Source organism: Octodon degus, unplaced genomic scaffold (assembly GCF_000260255.1).
Source record: "Octodon degus isolate 3935 unplaced genomic scaffold, OctDeg1.0 scaffold00039, whole genome shotgun sequence".
NCBI lineage: Eukaryota > Metazoa > Chordata > Mammalia > Rodentia > Octodontidae > Octodon > Octodon degus.
Window position 1 is genome coordinate 46,884 of NW_004524615.1, and position 11,087 is coordinate 57,970.

General features: G+C 43.1%; 1 protein-coding gene across 5 annotated transcripts in view; it reads right to left on the minus strand.

Annotated features, from left to right (window-relative positions):
• Positions 1-6,541, minus strand: part of Champ1 (chromosome alignment maintaining phosphoprotein 1) — a 12,829-nt gene extending 6,288 nt beyond the window's left edge. The window contains exons 1-4 of one of the 5 annotated variants that reach the window (XM_023715209.1): positions 6,447-6,534; positions 3,038-3,151; positions 1,893-1,988; positions 1,630-1,671 (exon numbers count right to left, since the gene is read on the minus strand). The gene's annotated coding sequence lies outside the window, so the exon portion shown is untranslated. Of the gene's footprint in view, positions 1-1,629; positions 1,672-1,892; positions 1,989-3,037; positions 3,152-6,446 lie in introns of all 5 variants that reach the window. The other 4 variants (XM_023715210.1, XM_023715211.1, XM_023715208.1 and 1 more) reach the window with 4 other exon arrangements.
• Positions 6,542-11,087: the final 4,546 nt, after the last annotated feature.

Genomic DNA, 11,087 nt, shown 5'->3' on the forward strand with positions numbered 1-11,087 from the left:
TACCACAATGACAGGTGCTCCCAATATGAAACCACTATTACAAATTACCATCTGCAGTGCAGTAGCTTAGTTCACAGATATCAGTATATATAGTTACTCAGGGTGAGAATCTTTCCAATCATTTGTCTCTTTATAGCTTTATATACAATTGGCTTACAGGAAAGTTTTAAACTTACAACTATTTTCCCTATAACTCTAGGTTTAAAATTATGCTTATATTTTTTTAAAAATCTTTTTTTTGTGTGTGTGGCTGACTCAGCCCACCCTGGAAGCAGAACCAGCACAGCATGTGGTACTGGGGATCAAAGCACAGTCCTTGAGCACGTGCCTAAGCAGGCGCTTTAATCTGCTGAGCTATCTCGCCGACTCTAAAAATCTTAAGTTTCTCCTCAAGGTTATTTTTTTATATGTGTGTGGGGGGAGGGTTCTGGGACTCAAATCTAGGGCCCTATGCATAGTAGCCAGTGCTCTACCACTGTTCATATCCCAGCCCATTCCATTTGTATCTTTAATCCATTTGATATAAGCAGGTTAGAATGCAGCCTAATTTTTCACCCCAAATTAACATCTGAGGAACACAGATTACACAACCCTTTTCTTTACCTGTATTAACATTCCATTCAGTATTCACTAAATTTCATGTATAACTACATCCTGACTCTCCTGTTCTCTCTTTCCCATTAGTACAGACTTCTGTCTTGGCATGCTATTCTCAGCATGAGGTCCAGCAACTGATAAACACATTCTGTAATAAACATATACAGTAAGTCTATTCACCAAGTGCATCACAAAATCCTTCCTCATTAATATCCAAGCACAGTGGTGGTCACTGTAGGCCCAGCTACTCAGAATGAGGCACAATGATCACTTCAGCCCAGGATTCAAGGCCAGTCTGGGCAAAGAGGATCCTATGTCTAAAAATACGTATCTTTTCTCATTAAAGACATGCCAGAGGCCAGGGAGATGGCTCAGTAGAATAAGTGTTTGCCTGGCAAGCGCACGGGCCTGAGTTCAAATCCTGGTTCTGCAAACAAAAAAAAAAAAAAAAAAAAAAAACATGCCAGCCAGCTGCAGGTGCACACAATTGTAATCCCAGCTACTCTGGAGATGGAGGCAGGATTGTAAATTCAGGCTAGTTTGAGCAACTAAGTAAGATCCTGTCTCAAAGTAAAAGCACTGGGATATAGCCCAGGGGTACAGCACTTGCCTAGCACACGGAAGGCCCTGAGTTTAATCCCTAGTACCACAAAATCAATAAAGAACATGCCATCATTTAACAGCAGAACCAGCTGCTGCTGAGTGTGTGCAAATGCTCCGCACTCTGCTGCTTACAAGGTGCGTCCACTTCATGGGGCTGAGCCTCAGAAAACAGCACAAAGCAAAACACCTATAACCACAACGTCACCATTTACTAACTTGAAAAACACTAATTAGAAAAAAAATTAGTGGGACTGGGGACATGGCTCAGTACAATAAGTGCTTCCCTGGCAAGCGCAAGGGTCTGAGTTCAATCCCCGGTTCTGCCAAAAAAAAAAAAACAACTAAGCTTCCCAGAAAAAATTAGTAGCATTTTTATTTCTGAAAAATTGAATTAAAGTTATTACTATTAATAGTGTTGTTTTGCATTACCTGTATGAATGGTGTCCTGTTTGTTCTGGTTTTATTGTTTTTCTAAGGAAAAGAAGGTGATAGTATAGGAAAACAAATACTTTTATTCAGAAGCATTAACTCCTGAATTACACAATTATGCTTTTAAAAAATTCTTTCTAAGGCTAAAAAGACCCTAACCTGGGAGGGAATGCACTAATTTAGCAGTAGAGAAAAATCTCTAAGATGATCTTTAACTTGCCAACATAAAGAAAAACAAAAAAGCAAATATAATGTTTAACCACCTCAGAATGTAGTGTTCATTCAGTAAAACTAGGTAACTTCAGAGGCTCCATCTCAAAAATCTTCCGTCCATGGTGGCTATGATGAATAGCCACGGGCTGCTCAAAAGAGGCATCATGTTATGTATCAAGTGAACATCATACCACAGGGAAGTCTTCTTGTCCTCCCATCTACCCACCACCACCTCCTCTGGCCATCCCCAATTCTACCATCTATACCTGCCTACCAATTTTCTTTTTTCTTTTCTTTTTTTTTAAATTTTATTTATTTAGGGGCCGGGGAGATGGCTCAGTGGAAGAAGCGCTTCCCTGTAAAGCTCAAGAGCCTGAGTTCAATCGCCGGTTCAACCATAAAAAAAAAAAAAATTATTTATTTGTGTGTGTGTGTGGCCAGCTCAGCCCACCAGGGGGCGGGGCTGGCTGGCATGTGGTGCTGGGGGATTGAACCGTGGTCCCTGTGCTTTGCTAAGCTTGTTCTAAGTAGGTGCTTTAGACCACTGAGCCATCTCACCAGCCCCAAATATAGTTTGGAGTTTTTGTTTTTTTATTTTTTTATTTTTTTTTTGGCATAACCAGGGATTGAACTCAGGCCCTTGCGCTTGCCAGGGAAGCGCTTATCCTACTGAGCCATCTCCCTGGCCCCCTGCCTACCAATTTTCATCATTATACTCACACAACATTTTATTAAAGTTTCTCAAACAGAGTTCACTCTTCACATTACAAATCCTACCACAGATATGTATATCTACCACACCATCACACACTCTAGAATGTACAAATTCTACAAGATGTGTATTTAGCACACCATAAATACTCATGTGCAAGAGATGAGCACACATTTTTATAATTTTTCTTCAAGAATTCTAAGCACAGGACAGGGAGATAGCTTATGCACCTGCCTGTCAAGGGCAACATTCTCCAGTACCAAAAATAAAAATAAATAAATAAATAAATAAAAAGAACTCTAAGTACTTGTCAAAAATTCTTCAATCACAAGATTTTCTTTAACATTAAAAAATGCAAAGTATTAAGTAAGCAAAAAGCACATACGCAGAAATAGTAATGCAAAAATACTATAAATTCTAGACAAAATGCTTTTAGAGTGGAGAAGAAACAAACCCCAATGTACTTTTTCCTGCTAGACTTACCAGCTGTCTTATCAGATACTGTAAAAGTGGTCTTCAAAGGACAAGTTATCTACATGGCCTTTTGACCAATACACAGAAAACAGCCTACAACAGGACAAAGATGAGAAGCTAAACCTGAAAAAAACAAAGGAAAGGAAATTAAAATTACATTTCTGTGATAATCTTGACCACGTAATAGAGCTGTTTCCCTTACCATGGGGATCCCCTCCAATGGTAATGGCCAAATCCAATAGGCCTGTGCATATACTTCACAGAAAGAACAACAATGCCTGCAGTAGGTACTATACATATCCAACTTCATATCATACTGAACTATAGAATTATGCACATGCATATAACTAGACTTCTCAAACTCATCATCTAACTTCAGCTGATGCAGTTTTAGGGTATACTGACTTACATTTCTGCTTTTCTGATGAGCAATCCAGACAGCTTCTAGTACAACTACATATATTAATAGTGGCTGACATTTTGTTACTGATGCTATCAACATACGCTTGGGAAAGGAACAATACAATCAACAGCACCAAGGCAAAAAAGAAGAGAACTTTGCTACGAGGCAGGATGGTGATGTTTCAAGTCAGGGGTGAATGGACCGGGCTGTGAGTGCCTCTTCTTTTCCTGCTTTCACCCAGGTTCTTTCTAGTACATCACGATCAAACACACTGCAATTTAGAAAGATCTTGGAAAGCCAGTTCAATGGGCCAAAAGCAGTAAGATAAGCCTTTACCATTTAGAGTCCACATGTCAACTGGATAAATACAAGACTATGACCCACCTTCTGCACTGAACAGAGTATCTGAGTCTCCAGATACTTCTGTTTCTAGCTCTGGGCAGGAAGGATGTGAGTTTCTAGCAAACTACAAAAGACCCAAGAGTCGCATTTAAAACACAATGACAGGCAGTGTTTTAAAAGCAAGTCATTTGAGTGTAAATACTTTACTTCAGAAGGGAAAAAATATTAAAATAGGAGCTGTTCCAAAATCACTAAATGGAAGCCAATAGAAGAGATTTCTTCAGCTCATCAGTTTTACAAACCACTCCATCATAAACTGGAACACATTACTTTGTCAATAACATCGTAACTAGAAGCCAATAATCTGTACTGGACCAGAAAAGACATGAAAGGACTTGTATCCAATTTCTTCATTTCACAATGAAGAAAACTGATGCTGAAAGACAGACATAACTCATCTAAGACCAACAGGCCAGAGAAAGCACATAAGACTAGTAATTTCTGATTCTGGATCTCTGGTACAATGATGAAGGAGTCATAGGAGTCTAGAATCCAGCTTCCAAATAAAGGCTACACACTTTTCATTCTTTAAAGTTTCTTTTCTCTTTTCTTTTTTACTGAGGGAAAAAAGCATATATTTAGAATTAGCCAGCTGGACTCAGTTTAGATGATCCCAATTTTGTTGGCAACATCCAATGCATCATAATCGGGAGCCAGGTGAACATATGCCTTCTTCTCTCCATCAGGCCTGATTAGGGTAGTGACCTTGGCAACAGATGTCATAGAGCTTCTTTACATCTTGTTTGATTTGGTGCTTAATGACTTTGACATCCACAATGAACACAAGTGTATGGTCCTTGATCTTTTTCATGGCTGCCTCTGTGGTCAGGGGGAACTTGATAATGGCATAGTGGTCAAGCTTGCTTCTCGTGTGGGCACTCTTCTGAGGGTATTTGGGCTGCCTCTGGAGCCGCAGTGTCTTGGGATGGCGGAAGGTGGATGACGTTCATATATTCTTTTTGTGGCTGTGGACACCTTTCAGCACAGTCTTCTTGGCCTTCAAAGCTTTTGCTTTGGTTTCAGCTTTGGGAGGAGCAGGGAATTCCTTCTTCGCCTTCAGCAACATCTTGATAAAAAGCTAAAGTTTCGATACTCTAGCAATATTTTTCAAAATTCAGAGCTCTTAACACTGTAAAAGTAACTCTAATTGTCCAGGTTAACAAATTTTTCATCCTACTTTTCACAATTAGATTTACATCGTGTCCCTTAAAACAAGCTCTAATCACTGGTGCTCTGCTGGCCCATCACCCAGCATTCAGTGCAAAGCTATGACATAAGGTATCTCATCTTTTCCTGTTCAATCTCTCTTCCTAAAGGTCTGGTATCACTGATCATCTTTTAAACTGCATTCAAAGATACACAGTTCTTTACACTAAAATTCTTTTTTTTTTTTTTTTTTTTTGCGGAATCAGGGATTGAACAGTTTGCCAGTCAAGCGCTTATCCTACTGAGCCATCTCCCTGGCCCCTAAAATTCTTTAGGAAAAGCAAGTTTAAAGTTAACTGGGTTCTGTTTATATATCCATTAGCATTTTTCATCATGTCTCATTTTTATAAATTAGTGAAGTTTATTTTGGGCGTAGTTCTAAGGAAACTGAACAAAAATTAGAGTTCTTTCCCATTTTTTTTTTTTACACAATCTCTTCTATTTTTCCCATTATTAACACCTAACGTTGGGGCTGGTGAGATGGCTCAGTGGTCTAAAGCACCTACTTGGAACAAGCTAAGCTAAGCAAAGCACAGGGACTGCGGTTCAATCCCCCAACACCACATGCCAGCCAGCCCCGCCCCCTGGTGGGCTGAGGTGGCTACACATACACAAAATAGATTAATAAATATTAAAAAAAAAAAAAAGAAAGAGGAACCAGAACTTAAAAAAAAAAACAAAACACCTAACGTTAATTAGTGTGGCTCATTTGTAGTAAGGGGTGAGCTAACAGTGGCCTATGAAGTCCACAGTTCACATAATAAGTCACTGTTCAAGTCGCAGAGGTCTGCGGGTTTGGACACATGTAAAGCATCATACATCCACCATCACACTGGCCCTTAAAATAATTTCACTGCAAGTTGTTTTCCTGACAACCACTGATTGTCCCCCATTAGGGACGCAACTGCTGGGTCACTGGGTCACCCTAACTTTCCAACTGGGGAAAACTACTAAGCCACCACTACTCGTCACTCCCACCCGCAAGGCGCCGCCGACGTGTCCACGCCTCCAAGTCTGCTTGCTGCCCTTTCTGTTTAACAGCACCCTAACCGACACAAGCCCTCCGCTGGCGTTTTTCTAGAGGAGACCTCGGAGCACCTGAGCGCCTGCTAGGGCAACAGGACCCGAGCGAGGTCTCCGCCTCAGGCCGGAGTGCGCCACGGTGCTGGACATCTGCCTTCTTCAGACTCTGGACCTAGAGGGGCCCCTTCCTGTCCTCCGGGCCGCCCAGCTGACTTAAACAGCGATTCAGCAGAGCTAGGCGGCGGGAGGAGGGAAAGCGGGAATAACCTGCGGTCCGCAAGGAACGCCTGGCCCACGCACAAAGGCACCGCAGCCCGAGTCGCGCGCCCTTCCGGTCTATTCCCGGCTTTGGCCCCGGTCCCCCTGCCTGCAGCCGCTCCTCACCATCCTGCGCGGCGTCCAGAGGCTGCGGCGAGGCCCGGCCACAGCAGGCTACGAACCTGTAGCTCAGGCTCCCCAATGGCGGCGGGAAGCTGGGTCGACCCGGAAGTGCTGCGCGCGTCCGCGCCGGAAGTGCCCCCGTGTCCCCTGCCCACTTCCGTCCGCCCAGAGCGCGGGCTCCCTGCGGTGGAAGGTTCCGCGCCGCGGCGTCCGCTCCTGGGTCTGGGGGTACGCGCAGGGCTAACCTTCACCACCCCAACCCCGGCCTAGCCCTCTAGTCTCCTTTTGTCACGTTTGTTTGTTGTTGCATGAGTGAATTTAATTATAGAGCTAGGACTGCCCCTTGCAATGCCAGGATATTCTTGGCATAACGGCCCTGATGGAAATAGACGAAGGATAGCTCTTGGAAGACCGTCAATAGTTCTCTTCGCGCCTCCTCTGCCAGAGGTTACAAACCCAGGAGCCGTCTCCTCCGTTCTCAGTTTTGTTGCTGTGAATGCTGTCGCAATTCCAGTTAAAACTCTTGCACCTCTAGTTTTGATATCTGTTTACGGGCTTTGAAAGATTGTGAAATCGGTTCAACTATATACACTATACACCTGCGTCCTTTCTGAAGTCTTGGTTGGTGGGGTGTTACTGATTCATTCTGCTTACTAGCTTGAGGCTGTGCGGGCTAAACCTGACTGTCGACTTGCGCGGAGTGAGAGACACCCGCAGCGACAGGACGGTGACAGCACCAGCTCCGCCGAGGGTGGAGCCGCGGAGGAGCAGTGGCCGCTGGCTGCGGCGACCGAGGGAGGCGGCCTTGCCGCGGGCGCTGGCGGCGCCTGCCGCTTGGCTCTCTGCGCGGTCCGCCTTGGGGACGTCCGCGCGGCGTGTGTGCAGTTCTCCAGTTTCCAAATCTAGCGCGTTTATTGTGTTGTTCTGTTTCTTGGTTTCCGCCTCTTATTGTGGGCAGAGGTACTACCAATACTATGAAACTATCTCTTCTGATATTCACCGAATACGTATAATTCTTAGTTTTATTGTACTGAAACTTGATTAACACATAATGTCTATCCTGGTCTTTTGTAACTTCTGTGTAAAGTCTGTTTTGTCTTGCCTTGCAATAACCACCCTGGTCTCTCTTGGTGCTGTCTGGATGCAAAGTTTTAGGTTCTGTTGCCTTCATTCCACTTATGTCTTTGGAGCTAGTGGTGCTCTTGTACACAGCATATAGTTGGATCATTTTAAAATCCAATCTGCCACTCTGTTTTCATGAGAATGTTTAGCTGACTTATATTTGAAGTAATGCAGATAAGGGGCGTCAGTCATTTTATTACTTGTTTTCTATATAGCTTTTTTCTTTTTTGTGTATATTCTGTAGCTATTTTCCTTGTTGCCATGGAAGCAGATTTGTTTACATCAACAAACACTGATTGGAATCATTCCCAGAACACCAGGCCCCAATTTCTGGTGGTCTAGGGTTTGTGCACAATAGATAAACAGAAAATACAGAGGCAGAATGGCTTATCAATTGGGGACTGGTTTATATAATGTGCATCGTAGTGACCTGCTGTTTCTAAGAGACAGGAGCAACCTGAACTGGAACAGAAACTGTTACCTGGGCAATTAATAAACAGGTATACTGGTGGCTGGGGTATGTGTGTGTGCATTTTCTTCTACAAAAGGAGACTTGTGGTGTTAGCAAGAGCCTAAAGTAAGCTTGCTGCAAAACATACCTGGGAATTCCTCCAAAGTCCATTCCACAAACCTTATCTATACCAGAGAGCCAGGTTCTGCAGCCAGTGGACTGTCAAGTTGTTTTGGTCTTGGATGTTGACAGTGGAAGAGGGAGTGTGTAGCCTGTAGACTGTAGAGCCTGCAAGGACTTAACAAGTTCCTGATTAGAAATGGATGTTAGGATTTTCTCCCCTAGCTTGGGAATTAAGGGACGTGCCCGACCATATATAGTTTTAAAGGGAGTGATCCTGTGTACATAGGGAGTACAGAGGGCTCACAATAAAGCAAAAGGAAGGAGACTCACCCAGTTTTTGCCAGTCTCTAACCCTAGTTTTGAAATGGTTTTTTTTAGAGTCCAATTTATTTTTTTTACCTGACCTGAGCTCTGAGAAATATATATATATATATATATATATATATATATATATAGTAGCTTTTATTTTCATTTTAGAGCCTGGGACAGACTTTTGGTAACCTGGGCTATAAAAGCAGGACCATGTCGGACCCCATAGTAATGGGCAGGCCAAATCTGGGAATAATCTCTGTCAATAACTTCTTTGTCACTAGCAGAGCTGACTCTTATCGGGTGGCATAGGCCTCTGTCCATCCAGTAAAAGTATCCACTAAAACAAGGAGGTAGCGATATCCTCCTTTTTTTGAACCCATTTTAGTGAAATCAATTTCCTAGTGTTTTCTAGGAGACATACCTCTAGCGCGCTGTCTAGGTTTAGAAGTAATCTTGTTGGGGTTTACTTGGGCACAGTGGAGACACCTTTGGCTGGTTTCCTTATTCATTTGATTCAGTTTGGGTATGAAGTAGGATTTCCATAACAGTTTTGCCAATTTATTTTCTCCCAAGTGAATCTCTTGGTGTATCTGTTGAAATGAGCTCTCAGCGTTGTGCCTCAGGAAGGAGAATCCTGCTGTCCAGCAGCATTTGCCAGCCATCCTGTGTTAGTGTGGTGTTTAAGCTTTTAGCCAACAAAAGATCTGTATCAGAGTAAGTGGGCTGATCCAGCACTCTGGGTGGCAGGACAGGCAAGAGTGCCTTGAGTGACCCCACTGGTTTTTGTGCCACTTCCTTGGCTGTGGCACCTGCCAGAGCATTTCCTTGGGCCACTGGAGAGTTTACCTTCTTGTGTCCCTGGCAGTGGATAACTGCCACTTTTTTGGGGAGCCACATGGCTGTAAGCAAGTCTAGGATCTCTTGGGTATTTTTTAATCTTATGTCCACCTGTGGTTAATAGACCTTATTCCTGATAAATAGCTCCATGTACCTGTAGGGTAGCAAAAGCATACCTGCTGCCAGTGTAGATGTTCACCTGCTTATTTTGTCCCCAGCGGAGGGCCTGGGTTAAGGCAATGAGCTCTGCCTGTTGGGCAGATGTCCCATGTCCTAAGGCTTGGGCCCAGCTCACTTGGTCTTTTGTGACCACTGCTGCCCCAGCATAACGTATCCCATTTAGGACAAAACTGCTTCCATCGATGTATAAGGTAGCATCAGGTTCATCTATAGGAACGTCTGTGAGGTCCTCTCTCAGGCTTGTTTTTGTATCAAGCACTTCAAGACAGTCATGGAGCGGGGCCTCAGGGTCATCATTGGGTAACACGGTGGCTGGGTTTAAGGCTGTAGTGGACAAGAACTTAATATGGGCTGGGTCTAAGAGCAAAGCTTGAAATTGTACAATCCATGTATTTGAGATCCATCTGTCAGGGGGCTTCTAAGAAGGCTTTCAACCACGTGAGGAGCCACGATTTGGAGCTCCTGGCCAAATGTGAGCTTAGTAGCTTTTTTTGTCAAAATGGCAGTGGTGGCTATAGCTCGCAGGCAATTTGGCCAACCTGCTGCAGTGGGGTCTAGTCTCTTAGACAGGTATGCTATAGGTCTTTTTTAGGGCCCCAATTATTGGTTAGGACCCCTTTAGTGATGCTCTTGTTTTCATGTACATAGAGCTGGAATGGTTTTGTCAGATCAGGCAGAGCCAGGGCAGGAACCTAAGCAAGGGCTTTCTTTAGAGCCTCAAAAGCCTCTTGTTTATATTTACTTTAATAGAGTTTTTCTTTTTGGTCCCCATCATTGCTGGCATGCAGAGGCTGGGAAATTTTAGCAAATCTTATGATCCACAGCCTGCAATATCCAAGGAGCCTCAGAAATTGTCTTACCTGTCATTTGGTGGTAGGGACAGGGATTTTTAATATAGTTTTTTTCTTTTTTCGCATAATTTTATTGATAAACAAATAGCAATGAGACAGTTTCAAATCAAATTGGTAGGACAGTTTCAATAATTCACACATTGCATACATTCTTCCTAGTGGTTAATTGCTGTACAAGATGCAGACATACTATCCTATTTACAAACACCATTAGAACAAATCCCTCTATTCACTAAGAGAATGTAACTATATATCTATCCTAACCACTTTGAATACACAGATACAAAATGGACATTCATCTGTATCCCCTTTTTTTGTTAAGTTCCGTTATTTGAATATTATAGGTGTGTAAATTTAGTAAAATATTCTAAAAGATTCCAGTAGCCCATAATAGTATTGGGTCTTCGGCTTCACTGGCAATGTCAGAAATTGTTGACCTGAGTCCCCTATAGCTCAACATAACAGCATGGCTTTACGTCTTATATTTCATTTTTATACTTTTCTGCTGGATGATTAAGACCAAGGTAAAGCAGGACCTATGCAACAAGAGTTGTAGCTTTTGGGTCTGATAAGGTCAGTGAAATCCCCTCAGGATTTATCCTGAGATCCTGTACCTCAGATTGTAGAACCTTTGTCAGTGTCAGCCATGTGGATGAGTCACGGCCATTGTTTGGCCAATGTGCTCTCTGTGAAAGCCTGAGAGAATGTTTTCTCTCCATGTGACTCTCCTTAGGCACACTCTACATCATCGATCACTTTTCTCCTTGG